The sequence below is a fragment of the Plecotus auritus genome, assembly GCF_963455305.1.
Source record: "Plecotus auritus genome assembly, chromosome: X".
Lineage (NCBI taxonomy): Eukaryota > Metazoa > Chordata > Mammalia > Chiroptera > Vespertilionidae > Plecotus > Plecotus auritus.
This window is the reverse complement of record NC_137784.1, coordinates 109398908-109412700: the sequence shown is the minus strand read 5'-3', so window position 1 is coordinate 109412700 and position 13793 is coordinate 109398908. Positions and strand designations below refer to the sequence as shown.

General features: G+C 39.7%; 1 protein-coding gene across 4 annotated transcripts in view; it reads left to right on the top strand.

The window, feature by feature from the left end:
- The window catches only part of ENOX2 (ecto-NOX disulfide-thiol exchanger 2), a 330767-nt gene that overhangs the window by 135300 nt on the left and 181674 nt on the right, over window positions 1–13793 (top strand). For all 4 annotated transcript variants that reach the window (XM_080653885.1, XM_080653884.1, XM_080653886.1 and 1 more), the window contains one exon: window positions 12079–12222. The gene's annotated coding sequence lies outside the window, so the exon portion shown is untranslated. The remainder of the gene's footprint in view (window positions 1–12078; window positions 12223–13793) is intronic.

The following is a 13793-nucleotide window of genomic DNA, read 5'->3' as shown; positions in this document are numbered from 1 at the left end:
TGTATGTGTGTAACTGTTCCTACTGAAATGGCTGGCTCAGCCTAGGCTCCTGACCAGATCCAGCTGACTATCTCGTTTTCAAAAGCAGTGGAGTGGTTTCTGCAGGAGAACTGTGCTTGCTTTTGATAATTACCTCAGCTTTATGAAATCAATCAGCCTGAAGGGAAGACCTCATTACAGATCTGACAAGATAGACTCCAATTTCAATACCAGAACAATTCTCTGTCCTCAGGCTCTGAAATCTGCAATTATTTATTTTATTTAGACAGAGACACCCATAATACAATACCTCTGGGCACATTCTCATACAAGTAGTAAACAGATAACTTAATGGTCAGTGTGTTAAGAACCTGCCCTATTCCTGTCATTCAAATGGAAAATTGGCCAAAAGGAATTGCAGCATGCCATAGAGCCAGCACAAAGTAGGCACTGATGAAAAACCATCTTTTTAGTCCCCCACCCCCAACGATATAGAGAGGAGAGTAGTTGCTATAACTGTTTTCAGGACTAAACTACAGAAAAATAAGGCTTTCTCAATTCCTCTGAAGACTGCCAGACTTTATCCTAAGGAAAATGATACATCACCTGTCTACCATCTGTCATTTTGAACTTCTATCAAATCAACATTTTTTGAACTTTGTTTTCATTGAGGAATATGATTGTGCTTTGTTTTCCAAGCCTTGAATTGTACAGGGGAAAAGAGTCTGAAGCATTCCTCTTCTTGAAGTTGGAAATATGTATTTTGTTTTTCTGCTCATGGAACTCAAATACCTTAACAGATTTAGTTTAGACTTTTCTCAAACAATTCACCTTTTCCAGGGCTGGGATATTTCAGTCCCATAGGAAAACACAGAGAACACTTTGAGCTTAGGAAAATATGGATTTAGAGAAAAATATTCCTTCTCCATTCCGGCTCTAGTGTCACTGTTAGCAGTGTTCTAATTATAAAACACCCAGCTGAAACTGAGCACTGATTAAAGCTTTGAGGGGAGGCATTTCAGTTGTAAGGGGAAAATGTGGTTTTTTCATGTTGGAAAGTTCAAGGTGGTGACAAATATAGTCTCTTCTCCTAAAAATAGTACAAGCAAAGAGCAATCACTGACTACTCCCAGCATTATTTATTAATGCTTTACCTTGATGACTGTGTATTATCTGAAAGAAAAAGTTATAAAACTAATGCAAAGCTAACATCTTCCAAGCTGTAAATAGGATTTAGTCTGGGGGCCTAAGAAGCCACACTACTCAAATTTTCTTATTCCATTTATGAAGCAAATTCATATAACTCCCTGATTGAGTTAGAAGGGAGCTAGCATTCATTTAATGTCTAGTATGTGCTAGACCAGGGGTAGGCAAACTTTTTGACTCAAGGGCCACAATGGGTTCTTAAACTGGACCGGAGGGCCGGAACAAAAGCATGGATGGAGTGTTTGTGTGAACTAATATAAATTCAAAGTAAACATCATTATATAAAAGGGTACGGTCTTTTTTTTTATTTCAATAGTTTTATTCATTTCAAACATTTTAACAAGAATAATGTAAACACTAATTATTATAATTTGAAACTTCAAAAAATGGAGGAATCATAGCACAATAGCATACCTTATATTGAAGATGGCAAAGGCAAAATAAAATTGCCTAACAAAGGAAAGGTACAAAAGCCTTTCAAATTAAACTTAAATATAATAAAATAATTTAAAACTAAAACAAATAGAAAAGAACAAAATGTGTAAACAGTAAATTAAACATTTTCTTTAGTGCAACTTCCAAATTATGCCCGGGACGTAGATGTAGATGACAATGTAGACTGGGTTGAAAGGTTTTTGGTCTTTAAAACATCAACTTCAGTGGGAACAGTGTTGTTGGTCTCCTTTTTTAGCTAATGCATCAAAGTCTGGAGTTAGTTTTGTTGTGGCTATTCTCAGGATAGATCTGAGGTGTTCGTCAGTTAAGCTGGATCTGTGAGGGGCTTTGTTGATGTTCATGACGCTAAATGTCTGCTCACAAACATAGGTTGACCCAAACAGCACCAGTATCTTCTGTGCCATCCTCCGGATGTTTGGAAAAGTGGCTTCATTAAGTGAAGCATAAAAGTCTCTTAGTTCAAGAGAGCTGAATTTCTTCTTTAGGACAAAGTCAGACTGAAGATCGATGAGTTCCAGTTGCACCTCTTCTGGTACTGTTTCAGGGTTTTGTGGCAAAGGACAGGCCACCAGTTGAAGTGACTGGTCAATTTTTTCAACATCAGAAAACCGATGACAGAATTCTGCATGCAGGTCATCCAGTGATTTGCTGTATTTCTTCACGTTTTGGATGGTCTCCTTCTGTGTGGCTAGTGTGGCAAAATGAGTGAAGACTTTGTCTGAAATTTGTCTGGAAAAGAAAATCAGCTTCGATTTAAAGGCTTTCACATTAGTGTACATGTCATGTACATACTGATCTTTTCCCTGTAGCTTCACATTTAGCTCATTCAAATGTGAAAATATATCTACAGCAAATGCAAAGTCACACAGCCATTTCTTGTCACTCAGCTCAGTAAATTCGTCAGACTTCCCCTTTAATTTCAAAAATGCGCCAATCTCTTCTCTGAGCTCCCACACTCGTTGGAAAACTTTGCCCAAACTCAACCAGCGGACACGAGAGTGGTAAAGTAAGTCGTATTGATCCTCATCAGTTTCCTCCAGAAACTTAATAATCTGGCGGTGCTGAAGTCCCTTTGCTCGAATGAAATTAACAAGCTTTACGACTGGATTAATAACATGATTAAGTTGTAATATAGACTTGCACAATGATTCCTGGTGAATAATACAGTGAAGAAAAATAACATCTTGTTTAGGGTTCTCCTCTTTCACTTTATCCTGAATTCTTTTTAGCAGTCCAGCATTTTTTCCAGTTAAATTTGGAGACCCATCTGTTGTGACATTAGCAAGTTTACTCCATGGTAGCTTCATTTTCTCGATGACAGTAGACACCCGGTCATACAAGTCCTCTCCCCGTGTTTTTCCTTTCAGTGGCTCCATGGCTAAAAATTCCTCTGTAATTTCAAAATTGTCACTAATCCCTCGGATAAAAATTAAGAGCTGAGCAGTGTCCTTTACGTCATTACTTTCATCCAATGCTAGTGAATAAAACTTAAAGAACTCTGCCTTACTATTTAACTTGCTGGCCAAGTCTTCATCAATCAGTTCCACTCAACAAGTCACTGTCCTGCGCAATAAGCTGAGTTTTTCAAACTTGCCTTTGCTCTCTGGACACAAGAGACCTGCTGTCTCTATCATAATTCTTTCAAAAACTCGCCTTCAGAGAGAGGTTTGCTAGCTTTTGCTAATTTGAATGATAGCATAAAACTTGCTTTGGTAGTTGTCTCTTGAATTGCAGTTTGTCTGTGAAAGACATTTTGCTGAGCCTGTAATTTAGCCATCAACCTCTGTGCAGTAGCCTCCCGTTCTTGAGGTGACTGCTTGCTAGCATAGTTGCCATGCTTTGTGGCAAAGTGACGGCTGAGATTGTACTCTTTGAAGACTGCAAGTGTTTCCTGGCATATCAGACATACCGGCATTGATCGGACTTCGGTGAAAAATATTTTGTTGTCCACTCCCTCTTAAACACTCGGCATTCACTGTCCACTTTCCTTTTCTTTGGTCCACTCATGTGTAATATTGGGCTAAAACCAACAGTACGGTTCTCTTATTAAATTCTTTACTAAAATAAGACAGTAAAGTATAAAAACAAGTGATTAAATTTGCTCTACTATAACATTTTTGGTCTTCTAAAAATATATATATAACAAAATCATCTGAAAAAGTTCAGACATGGGACAGAGGCACACCCTGACCATAGAGAACAACCCCTTTCCTCCATAGGAAACCTGTGTATCTTTCACACATGCCCCTTGTTTGTGGTAACACACATAGCTGCACATTGCTGTGTCTTCCAGACACACTTGTATAGGAGGTGCTAGGCCAGTGCAAAACATGGGTAACCAGTAGTTACCACTAGCACTTCCGTTACTGGCAAAAAACAGCCGCAGTGCACATAATGTGAAAGAGCCCATTATTAATGTCAGATTGCATCCACTGGACTCTATAAATACAACCGAGTGCCACTTTGAAATGCCCATTGCAACAGTTTTTCTTATTAAAAGCTGGAAATGGCAGGATATTTATATATATACCCCTACTGTGACAGCCTGGCAGAGCATTACAAAGGAGAAAACCCAGCATCTGGTGATGTCCATAAGTACAAGACTTCAGGCTGTCATTACCAGGAAAGGGTTTCATCCAAGTATTAGATATGAACATTTGATTTTCAGTTTTTCATTTGTCCAATTACTTCTGAAACCCTGAAATTAAGCGATTTTGTAATAAAATCTTTAATTCATCACATTTCTTTACAATCTTTTTGTTCAACCCACTGAATTAGGGTTCATTCACACTAGCCGTGCTGCCGTTTCAGTGTGGTGCAGTACTTCAATGCAGCACAGCTAGGGTTAATGCAGGGTACACAGGTTTCCATCATGTTTGCGTTGATGCTAATGTGCAGTGGTGCATGTTAACACAAATGCCCTGTAGCATGCATTTTTACAGGCGCAAGGGGGAGAAGCAAACGCAGCGCAAAATGCATTTGTTTTGCCGCTAACACATGTGGTTAGTGGCCACGGTAGCGGTACTGATACCACATCCTTATCAGCAAAAAAATGCAGCCACAGCATGGCTAGTGTGACATGTCCTCTGTGTGTCTTTTTCCCTGCTGCGCGCGTCCGCAGTGGGAAAAAAAACTGCAGTGGATACAAGCCCTAAAAGCTGAAAGTCTTTGTTGTTTTATTAACAAGTCATTGTGATGTACAGAATGTGGGAACAGGAAAAAATTGTGTTTGAGTAGAGCTCTTAATCTTACCTCAGAAAGGCTCTGATACTGTGCTCTCCAGGGGTGTGTCTCCCTACATCACCACGATAACGTGTCTACGCATTCCCAGGGTGATGTCTGGAGACGCGTCTGCGGGCATTACAAGGAGCCTCTGGAAGATTGAGAGGTCGTTCCTTCTACTGAATGGGCGGATATAAATCCGCCCACTCAGAAGAAGGAGCTTCGGCCGTGTTTCCTGATGTTGCCATGTTAACACTGCTGCTGGTGAAGGAGCGGAGGGGAGAGCAAGAGAACCCTCCGCTCTTTCGGCTCCGTGGGCTGGATAGAACAGCCGAATGGGCGGAATCCGGCCCACGGGCCGTAGTTTGCCCATGGCTGTGCTAGACCCTAAACATACATTCTCATTTAATTTTTCTCACTTCCCTATAAGGCGGGGAGGGGGGGCCATTATCATCCCCATTTACAGTACGGAAACAGTCTCAGAGATTTTCAAGTGAATTGTTTTATACCCCTTGTAAGTGCATATCTGATAAGTAGTAGATTTGGGTTTGAATCTAGAGAAACGCTCTCCAGTAAAATTTTTTGTGATGATGGAAGTATATATTCTATTCTGTGCAGTCTAATACAGTAGCTACTGGCCACATGTAGCTATTGAGCACTTGAAATGTGGCTAGTATAACTGGGGAATTGATCTTTTCATTTTGTTTTATTTCAATTAATTTAAATAGATTTAAATGGCTACATGCAGATAAGTCAACTGTGTTAGATGGTACATCTCTAGGGATTGCCTTTTCTTGACTGAAATTTATAATGCAGGAATCTGAACCTTGTGTCCATAGACCTATTAAGATCCATATATGGGGTTTCTACATGCAGTTGTAAAATGGGAATAATAACTGGAAAATAAAATAATGGGATAATGCATGTAAATAGGGCACATTTTTAATAGCCAGTGAATGGTAGTTCCCCCAGTGGCCCTGCCACATTGCTGTGTATGTGTTAGATTGGGTGGCTGTGGATAAAGAAAGGCATCATGAAGGAAATAGCATCTGAGATAAACCCTAAAGGAAGGGTAGTATTTTGAAGGTTGGAAATCAAGAAGAAGGTAGAGGATCAGTGTGAGCTAAAGGTGTGGAGGTAGGAAAGTACTATAATGATTCGATGAATTCTAGGTAGTCCCATTTTGCTAAAGTGTCAGCCTTTTCTACTCTAGTGTGATTCTCACCAGCATCAGCATCATCTAGCAACTTGTTAGAAAACAGACCACAACCCAGACTTGCTGAATAAAAATCTGCATTTTAATAAGATCCCCAGGGAACATGTGTGCACATTAAAGTTCAAGAATTGTTGGGGTAGAGTACAAACTGGGGCACAGTAGGGGACAAGGCTTGAAATGCATAGAGCTTAATTATGAAGGACCTGAATACCTGACTACATAGTTTGGGGAGTCACTAAAAGTTGCCAAAAAATCACTGTCAGTGAAATCCACCATGACCTGATCACACCTTGAAAAAGGCAACTTAAGCGTAAATTTTGCTCTGATGAAGGTCTTATGTTCACCACCATTCAAGCAAGCCTCTTAGTAGAAGAGGGCTTTGGCCCTTTTCTGTCTCATCACTTCCCTTCACCTTCACTTACCCATTAATCTTTTACAGTTTAACGTGGCTGCAGCTAAACCACTTATACAGAATATTAAACTCACGAAATTGCCAAAGTAAGTTTCATTTGTTTGATATCAGCTCAGACCTGGAACAGAGAAATGTTTATTTGTTTTGGCCGCTAACCTCTGTGGCTAGAAAGTGATATTGCAGTCCAACTCTTTTAGACATTATAAATATTCCCTCAGAAATAGCAGGTGGAGCCACTGGGTAGTGAGAGCTGAAAATAGAGAATCAGAGTTTTTCCTGCCTAGATTGAGGAAGGAGGGGCTCCCAGAAATGGATAAATCTTATTAGAGCTTCTTCCAGCACATTAAGCACCTCGCCATTATCCTAATGCTTATTTCTCCAAAAGTAAGCATTGTGAATTAAAAAAACGAAGTTGGAGACCCTCTTCTTCCCCTTACCATGGAGTCCCATACCTGATTTTAAACTGGTCAATTGGAAAATAGGACTCACATTATGTAAGTTTATTTTATACACAAATTACTTATAATATTCCTTTTGCACAAAAATTGTTATTTTATTTTTTCAACATAAATATCTGTCGGGAGATTTCTGCCTTGAATTGAATTTACCAGATTTCTCAGGACCTTACCATTTTTTTGAAAAGGAACTAATCCAGAGTAGAATTGTGTGCCTTTTTTTTTTTTTTTTTTTTTGCTAAGGATATACCATCTTAAGTCTGTGGGCCACAGATGCAAATGAAAAGTGGCAAGGACCCTCAGGGTCACGTTTCTATAATATAACCTGGGGCAGTCATTAAAAGTGTTAGATTCCATCATGAAGGTTAGTCCTAATTTGACCTGATAGTAGAAAGCTCTGTAAAGTAAATTGTGACATTAACTATTATAGCAGCTGGGCACAAAGAGATCATTGATCTTTCACAAGAATCATGAAAATTCTTCAGTGCTTTCCTCAAAGCCTAAGAATAATTTGCATCTGTATTGCAGATATCACTGCTTATGAACTGCTTGACCTGCAGATTGGAGGATTCACTGAGAACCACACTTCATTCTGAGATCTTAAATCCCCTGGTTCCATTGGATAAGAAATGTCATTATCCAAGTCCCCAGCCCCATCCTTCTCCAATATACATAAAGTACTTTCTAAGGTGGCTTCAAATGTGTTATTAACTCAGATAATCTGTATTTTGACATGGCATGAAATAACAACTGGTCAACCTGGTTTTAGATGAAATTATATTACCACATGGACTTATTTAATTGTGAACATAAAAAGATACAGAAATCTATAATACTAATATTTATTGTCCATTTTCCTTTATCATATCAATTTGTGCTTCTCTTTAGAAAACTGTACATTTTGTAGGCTTTGGCAATGAGGGCGCAAGAGATGAGGAGAAATGAATGATCAAGGTTCAAAGTGTTATTAACTTTATCCTCAGGAACAAAAGCAAGGACTGTGAGAAATATATAAGAATTTAGAAAATCTCTAACTGCTCTGTTAATTATTTGTGACTCATTTATTTTGCTTGCAGTAGAACCCTTAAAAAGTTAGACATTCATGTGCTCATTTTAAGGATTGCAAGTGAGTTAACAGTTAAACAAAATGCATCCTAGGCAGTTTTTAGAAGATGGAAGGACCCCTCAAAATAGAATAGGTGGTAGTTTTTTTCAAAGTTAAAGAAAGCAAGCTGAATTCCCAGGAGCATTGCAAGGAATCCCCAGGCTAAGAAATGCCCCCTGGAATTAGACCTGTCAGGAATTCATAGATGATTCCTGTTTTGCATAGAAGAATGAACTACATAACCTCAAAAGTTTCTTCCTAATATGTTTTCAGTTTCATCAGTATAGTAGAAAATGGTAGAAATAGCTACCCTAAGAGATTTAAAGATCAGTTCTGTAGTTTGAGTGAGAAGTACAATATAATTGATAATATTCTAAGTTTAAATCATAATTGAAATTTTAGCAACAAGGATTCTTGAAATTAAAGTGGTGGGTTGTTTTTTTTTAGAATTTAAATAGTTTTAATGGTGCAGTTTTACTTAAAATAACATTCAGCATTGATCACATATACATGACACAGAAAAGATTCTATTAATACCTATTGATTTCCTGATTTATTGGTTTATTTAGTGCTGTCCTAAGGGAAGAATGAAACAATAAAATGAAAGTAACTGGGAAGCATCAGTATCATATGGTTTTGCTATTTCTCTAGCCCTTGTTCTCCAACTGCAAATCTTTGGAAACTGTATTGGGTCCTGGACAACATAAAATATGGATTTGTATGAAGTGAATCAGCTTACTGAGTGGCATGTCTCTTTCTCCTTGATATGAGATCTTCTCCTGTAAGAAACAAGGCCTGAGATGGTATGCTGAATCATCAAGATCTGTATCATAATGTGGGGTGGATACACAGAAAGTACTTGAAAATCTTATTCAGTGCCTAACAAAAGTTCTGTATGAGGAACAAAATACCGAAATCCCTGGGACTAAGTAAAAGGCAAGAATGATTATAGTCAAGTGTCTATAACTGAATACTTTTAATTCATCAGATTTTTTCCTGGACTCCTTTAACCTTTAGAAAAAGGTACAAACAGCCCTAACCGGTTTGGCTCAGTGGATAGAGCATCGGCCTGTGGACTGAAAGGTCCCAGGTTTGATTCCAGTCAAGGGCATGCACCTTGGTTGCGGGCACATCCCCAGTAGGAGGTGTGCAGGAGGCAGCTGATCAATGTTTCTCTCTCATTGATGTTTCTACTTCTCTATCCCTCTCCCTGCCTCTCTGTAAAAAATCAGTAAAATATATTTTAAAAAAGGTACAAACAACAATGAAAAGGTTTAATGAGGAAGGTAGAGTATATCCTTAGATCAGTATATACCAACTCAGACCAATCTCCTCATATTATACAACAATTCTATAAATTAAAAATGGAAATTCAAAATTATAATAATAGTTAATATTTATTGAGCATCTGCTATATGCCAGATTTGATGAAGATTGTTCTATACTAGTGTACATGATCTAATTTAATCTTTTTAACAGTCCTATGAGTAAGGTACTGCTATTAACCTCCTTTTACAGATCATGGCTCTGGCTCTGAATCTCTGTAAGATCGTTATTCGTCTACTTAATAAGCTAGAGAAATGAATTAATATATTATTCTGTAAAATTAACATATGCAAAATTACAAAACATTCCCTGATTAACCATTATTAATCAGAACCTCCTAATTCCTGAGCATTCCTTTTGATCAAGATTTTACCATCCTGCAGCATAGTACTCAAGTGATGAAGATGCATTTGAAATCTAGTTATTTCAAGTAATGTTGATATAATCAGCATCAGAACTTTTAAATTGTGGCATTAATTCTTGATTATCAGCCATCAAGTCTTCACTCTCACTACATGAGTTAACAGAATGAGTCACCTCTTTTGACAATATTGAGTATTAATTCATTCATTCAACACTCACATGTGGCAGGCATGGTACTGAGCACCAGGGATACAGATGTGTGTGTGTGTGTGTGTGTGTGTGTGTGTGTGTGTGTGTGTGTAGAGAGAGAAAAAAATCTTTTTTTAAAATTTACTAAGAATAATAAGATAATCATAACTTTAAATATGTATATATGTTATACAAAGTGTTATATATGTTATAAGTATATAGTATGTTTCTTTGTAACAACCCTATGCAATGTTATAAACCCCCTTTTATACATTATGAAAATTAAGACTAAGGGAAATTATAAGAATTGCCAAAAGCTACTCAACTAGTAAAGGACAGAGCCAGTATTTGAACCCTGATATATCAGGCTTTGAAGCACATAATGTTTCCACTATACCATTCAATCTTCCATGGAACTTGTTTCTGTCAGCATGATACTCCAGAAAGAAATATTGAGAAATGTTTGGAATAGTACACTAATCATATTTGACTCTGGAACTACTTGGGTGAAGGAAACATCTTTATTTGTAAATTATATAAATGTCTAGTGTTCTTTGAAAATAGTTATGATCTGGATGTTTTCTAATACAAAGTTATTGGTGTTAGTTTCTTTAATTCTAGTTATGGTAGAGATTTAATAGGATATAGATGTGATGCAGTGAATAGTTGACTTAAGGCAAACACAAATTTTCATTATTTCACTTAGTTACTCAGATGATATAAAGGAAGAATATTTGACAAGTCCCAGAAGACATTTAACAGAGGTGGTCCAAGTAGTCTGATTGCTGAAGAAATAGTACTTGTTATGTGGGCTGAAACATTAGAATAGGGATACTTTTTATTAAATACTATAATGTAAAGTCATTTTGTTAGAACCTTAGCATTCATTTTACTGAAACTTGATTGACCTTTACCTGACCGGATCCCAAGATTGTATGGATATTTCACAACATTGCCTCGAGAATTATTATATAGCTCTGGGTCATAGAAATATTGAGGGTTAAAGAAAGAGCCATGGCAGGCCAACCTAATTCCTCTGATAGGATTAGAGGATCAGTGAATAAAAGGCTCAGGAGAGATACCCTAACATTGGGCTTTAGCAAAGCTTTTGATTCCACATTGCAGGGAGTTTTAAATTGAAGCACTTGAGAGTTCAGGCAGAAGAGTAGTAACAAACTATCTCTGCTCATCCCTGGCTGAATCATGTAAGACTTAGAGAGTAGAAAATGCTTTTTGCCGTTTTATGTGATATAACAGCTACTAGTAAAGTGATCATGCTTCTGACATCATTTGAAAAGGATGTGATTAACAGTCCCCAAACCTGAGTCATAACTCCACAACACTTCATCTACTAAATAATCCCTCTTTGCAAGGTCTATGTCTGTTCCATTTTCTTACTTGCTATGTAATTATGGTTTTCTTTTTTGGAAACCTCTATATCATCATTGTAAGAGGCTTGGACACCAGAATAGTCTAATGAGTATATCTGCATCAATTCAACAGCCCTTGTGATGAAAACATGGGAAAATGTCAAGAGATAATCTAAGATATATGTGGCTAAGCTTTTCCAAAGAAAGAGTGAGTCCAACTATATATAGCCACATTTGAAGAGGATCCTATATATTTAAGGGAGAAGGTAGAAGATAATTGACCAAACATGTTAATTTCCAAGAAACAGGAGGGATCTTACAAATGACAGAGCCACAGTCTTATAAGAACCTTTTGTTGTTGTTGTTGTTGTTGATTTTTTGTTAATCCTCACCCAACGATATTTTTCCATTGATTTTTAGGGAGATTGGAAGATAGAGGGAAAGACAGAGGGAAACATCGATGTGAGAGAAACACATCGATTGGTTGCCGGCCTGGCTGGGGAGGAGCCTGCACCCAAGGAATTGAACCCAGGACCCTTTGGTCTGCAGGCCAACTCTCTATCCACTGAGCCAAACGGGCTAGAGCTAAAAACCTTTATTTTAATTTTAATTGTCAATGAGATCTATAAAAATTACAGAGGGCATTTAGTTTCAGGAATTCACTGGTTGCTCCTAGACTCTTAAGATATAGAGTTTTCCTCTAGTGGCTCATAAAATAAAATCTGGAGACATCCCAGTCCTTAATAGAGTCTGGAATTTGGCTTCTCTTTCTTCTTTAGGATTGAACCAGCTGCCCTTTGACCCTGCCAACAACAACGAACCACTGCAGTTTGCTAGTTCCAGTGGCCCTCTGGTCACAGAAGGCCTCATTGAGAATGGAGGGGAGTCAAGCAAGAAAAGAAAGAGAACAAATGCTCCTTCAGGTAAGCTAGGCGATAATGCACTCTGAAGCCAGTGCTATTGATTCAACATTTTCCTAGAGCCTAGTATGTGGCAGGCCTTCTGCTAGAATTTGTAGGAACTACAGAAATGAGAAAGAGTCCCCTGCCTTCAAGGAACTCATGGTGAGATGGGGGAAGCAGGGACACATACATAAATAACTAATAAAAAATCATCAGTGTGAGATAAATGTGTAAAAGAGGGGAAAAAAAAACTATTGGCATCGTGCAGAAGTGACATTTGTAGCTGGCCCTTGAATGATTTGGCTTGAGACAAGAAGAGATAAGTAAAGAACATTGATTTAGGTAGAAGGAATTGTATGAGTAAATGGCTTCACTGTACATTTTTCTTTATATGTACACTAGAGGCCCGGTTCACGAAATTCATGCACGGGGGCGGGGGGGGGGGTGTCCCTCAGCCCAGCCTGCACCCTCTCCAATCTGGGACCCCTTGAGGGATGTCCGACTGCCCGTTTAAGCCCGATCCCACCGGGATCGGGCTTAAACGGGCAGTCGGACATCCCTCTCACAATCTAGGACTGCTGGCTCCCAACTGCTCACCTGCCTGCCTTCCTGATTGCCCCTAACCACTTCTGCCTGCCAGCCTGATCACCCCCTGACCACTCCCCTGCCAGCCTGATTGATGCCTAACTGATCCCCTGCCAGCCTGTTTGCCCCTAACTGCCCTCCCCTGCAGGCCTGGTCTCCCCTAACTGCCCTCCCCTGCAGCCCTGGTCCCCCCCAACTATGCCCCCCTTCAGGCCTGGGTCCCTCCCAACTGCCTTTCCCTGCAGGCCTGGTCGCCCCCAACTTCCCTCCTCTGCCAGCTGGGTCACCCCTAACTGCCCTCCCCTGCAGGCTTGATCGCCCACAACTGCCCTCCCTTTAAGGCCTGGTCCCTCCCAACTGCCCTCCCCTGCTGGCCATCTTATGGTGGCCATCTTGTGTCCACATGGGGGCAGGATCTTTGACCACATGGGGGCAGCCATCTTGTGTGTTGGAGTGATGGTCAATCTGCATATTACTCTTTTATTAGATAGGATAGAGGCCTGGTGCAGGGGTGGGGGCCAGCTGGTTTGCCCTGAAGGGTATCCCGGATCAGGGTGGGGGTTCCCTTGGGGCATGGGGCGGCCTGGGCGAGGGGCCTGTGGTGGTTTGCAGGCCAGCCACGCCCCCTGGCAACCCAAGCGGAGGCCCTGGTATCTGGGGTTTATTTATCTTGTACAATTGAAACTTTGTAGCCTGGAGCGGAGCCAAGCCTTCTGCTTGCTCCATGGTGGCAGCCATTTCTCTTGGGATTTATGTATCTTCTATAATTGAAACTTTGTAGCCTTAAGCGGAGGCCTGGGCCAGCCAGGGCTGCAGAAGCTTGACTTCCTCCATCGCCGCGGGCAACCCTAGCCTCCTGCTCTTTCCATCTCCGTGGCTGCTGCCATTTCTGTTTGGGTTTATGTATCTTCTATCATTGAAACTTTGTAGCTTTGAGTGGAGGCCTAGGCTGGCAAGGGCAGGCGGAAAGCTTGGCTTCCTCCATTGCCAGGGAAACCCAAGCCTCA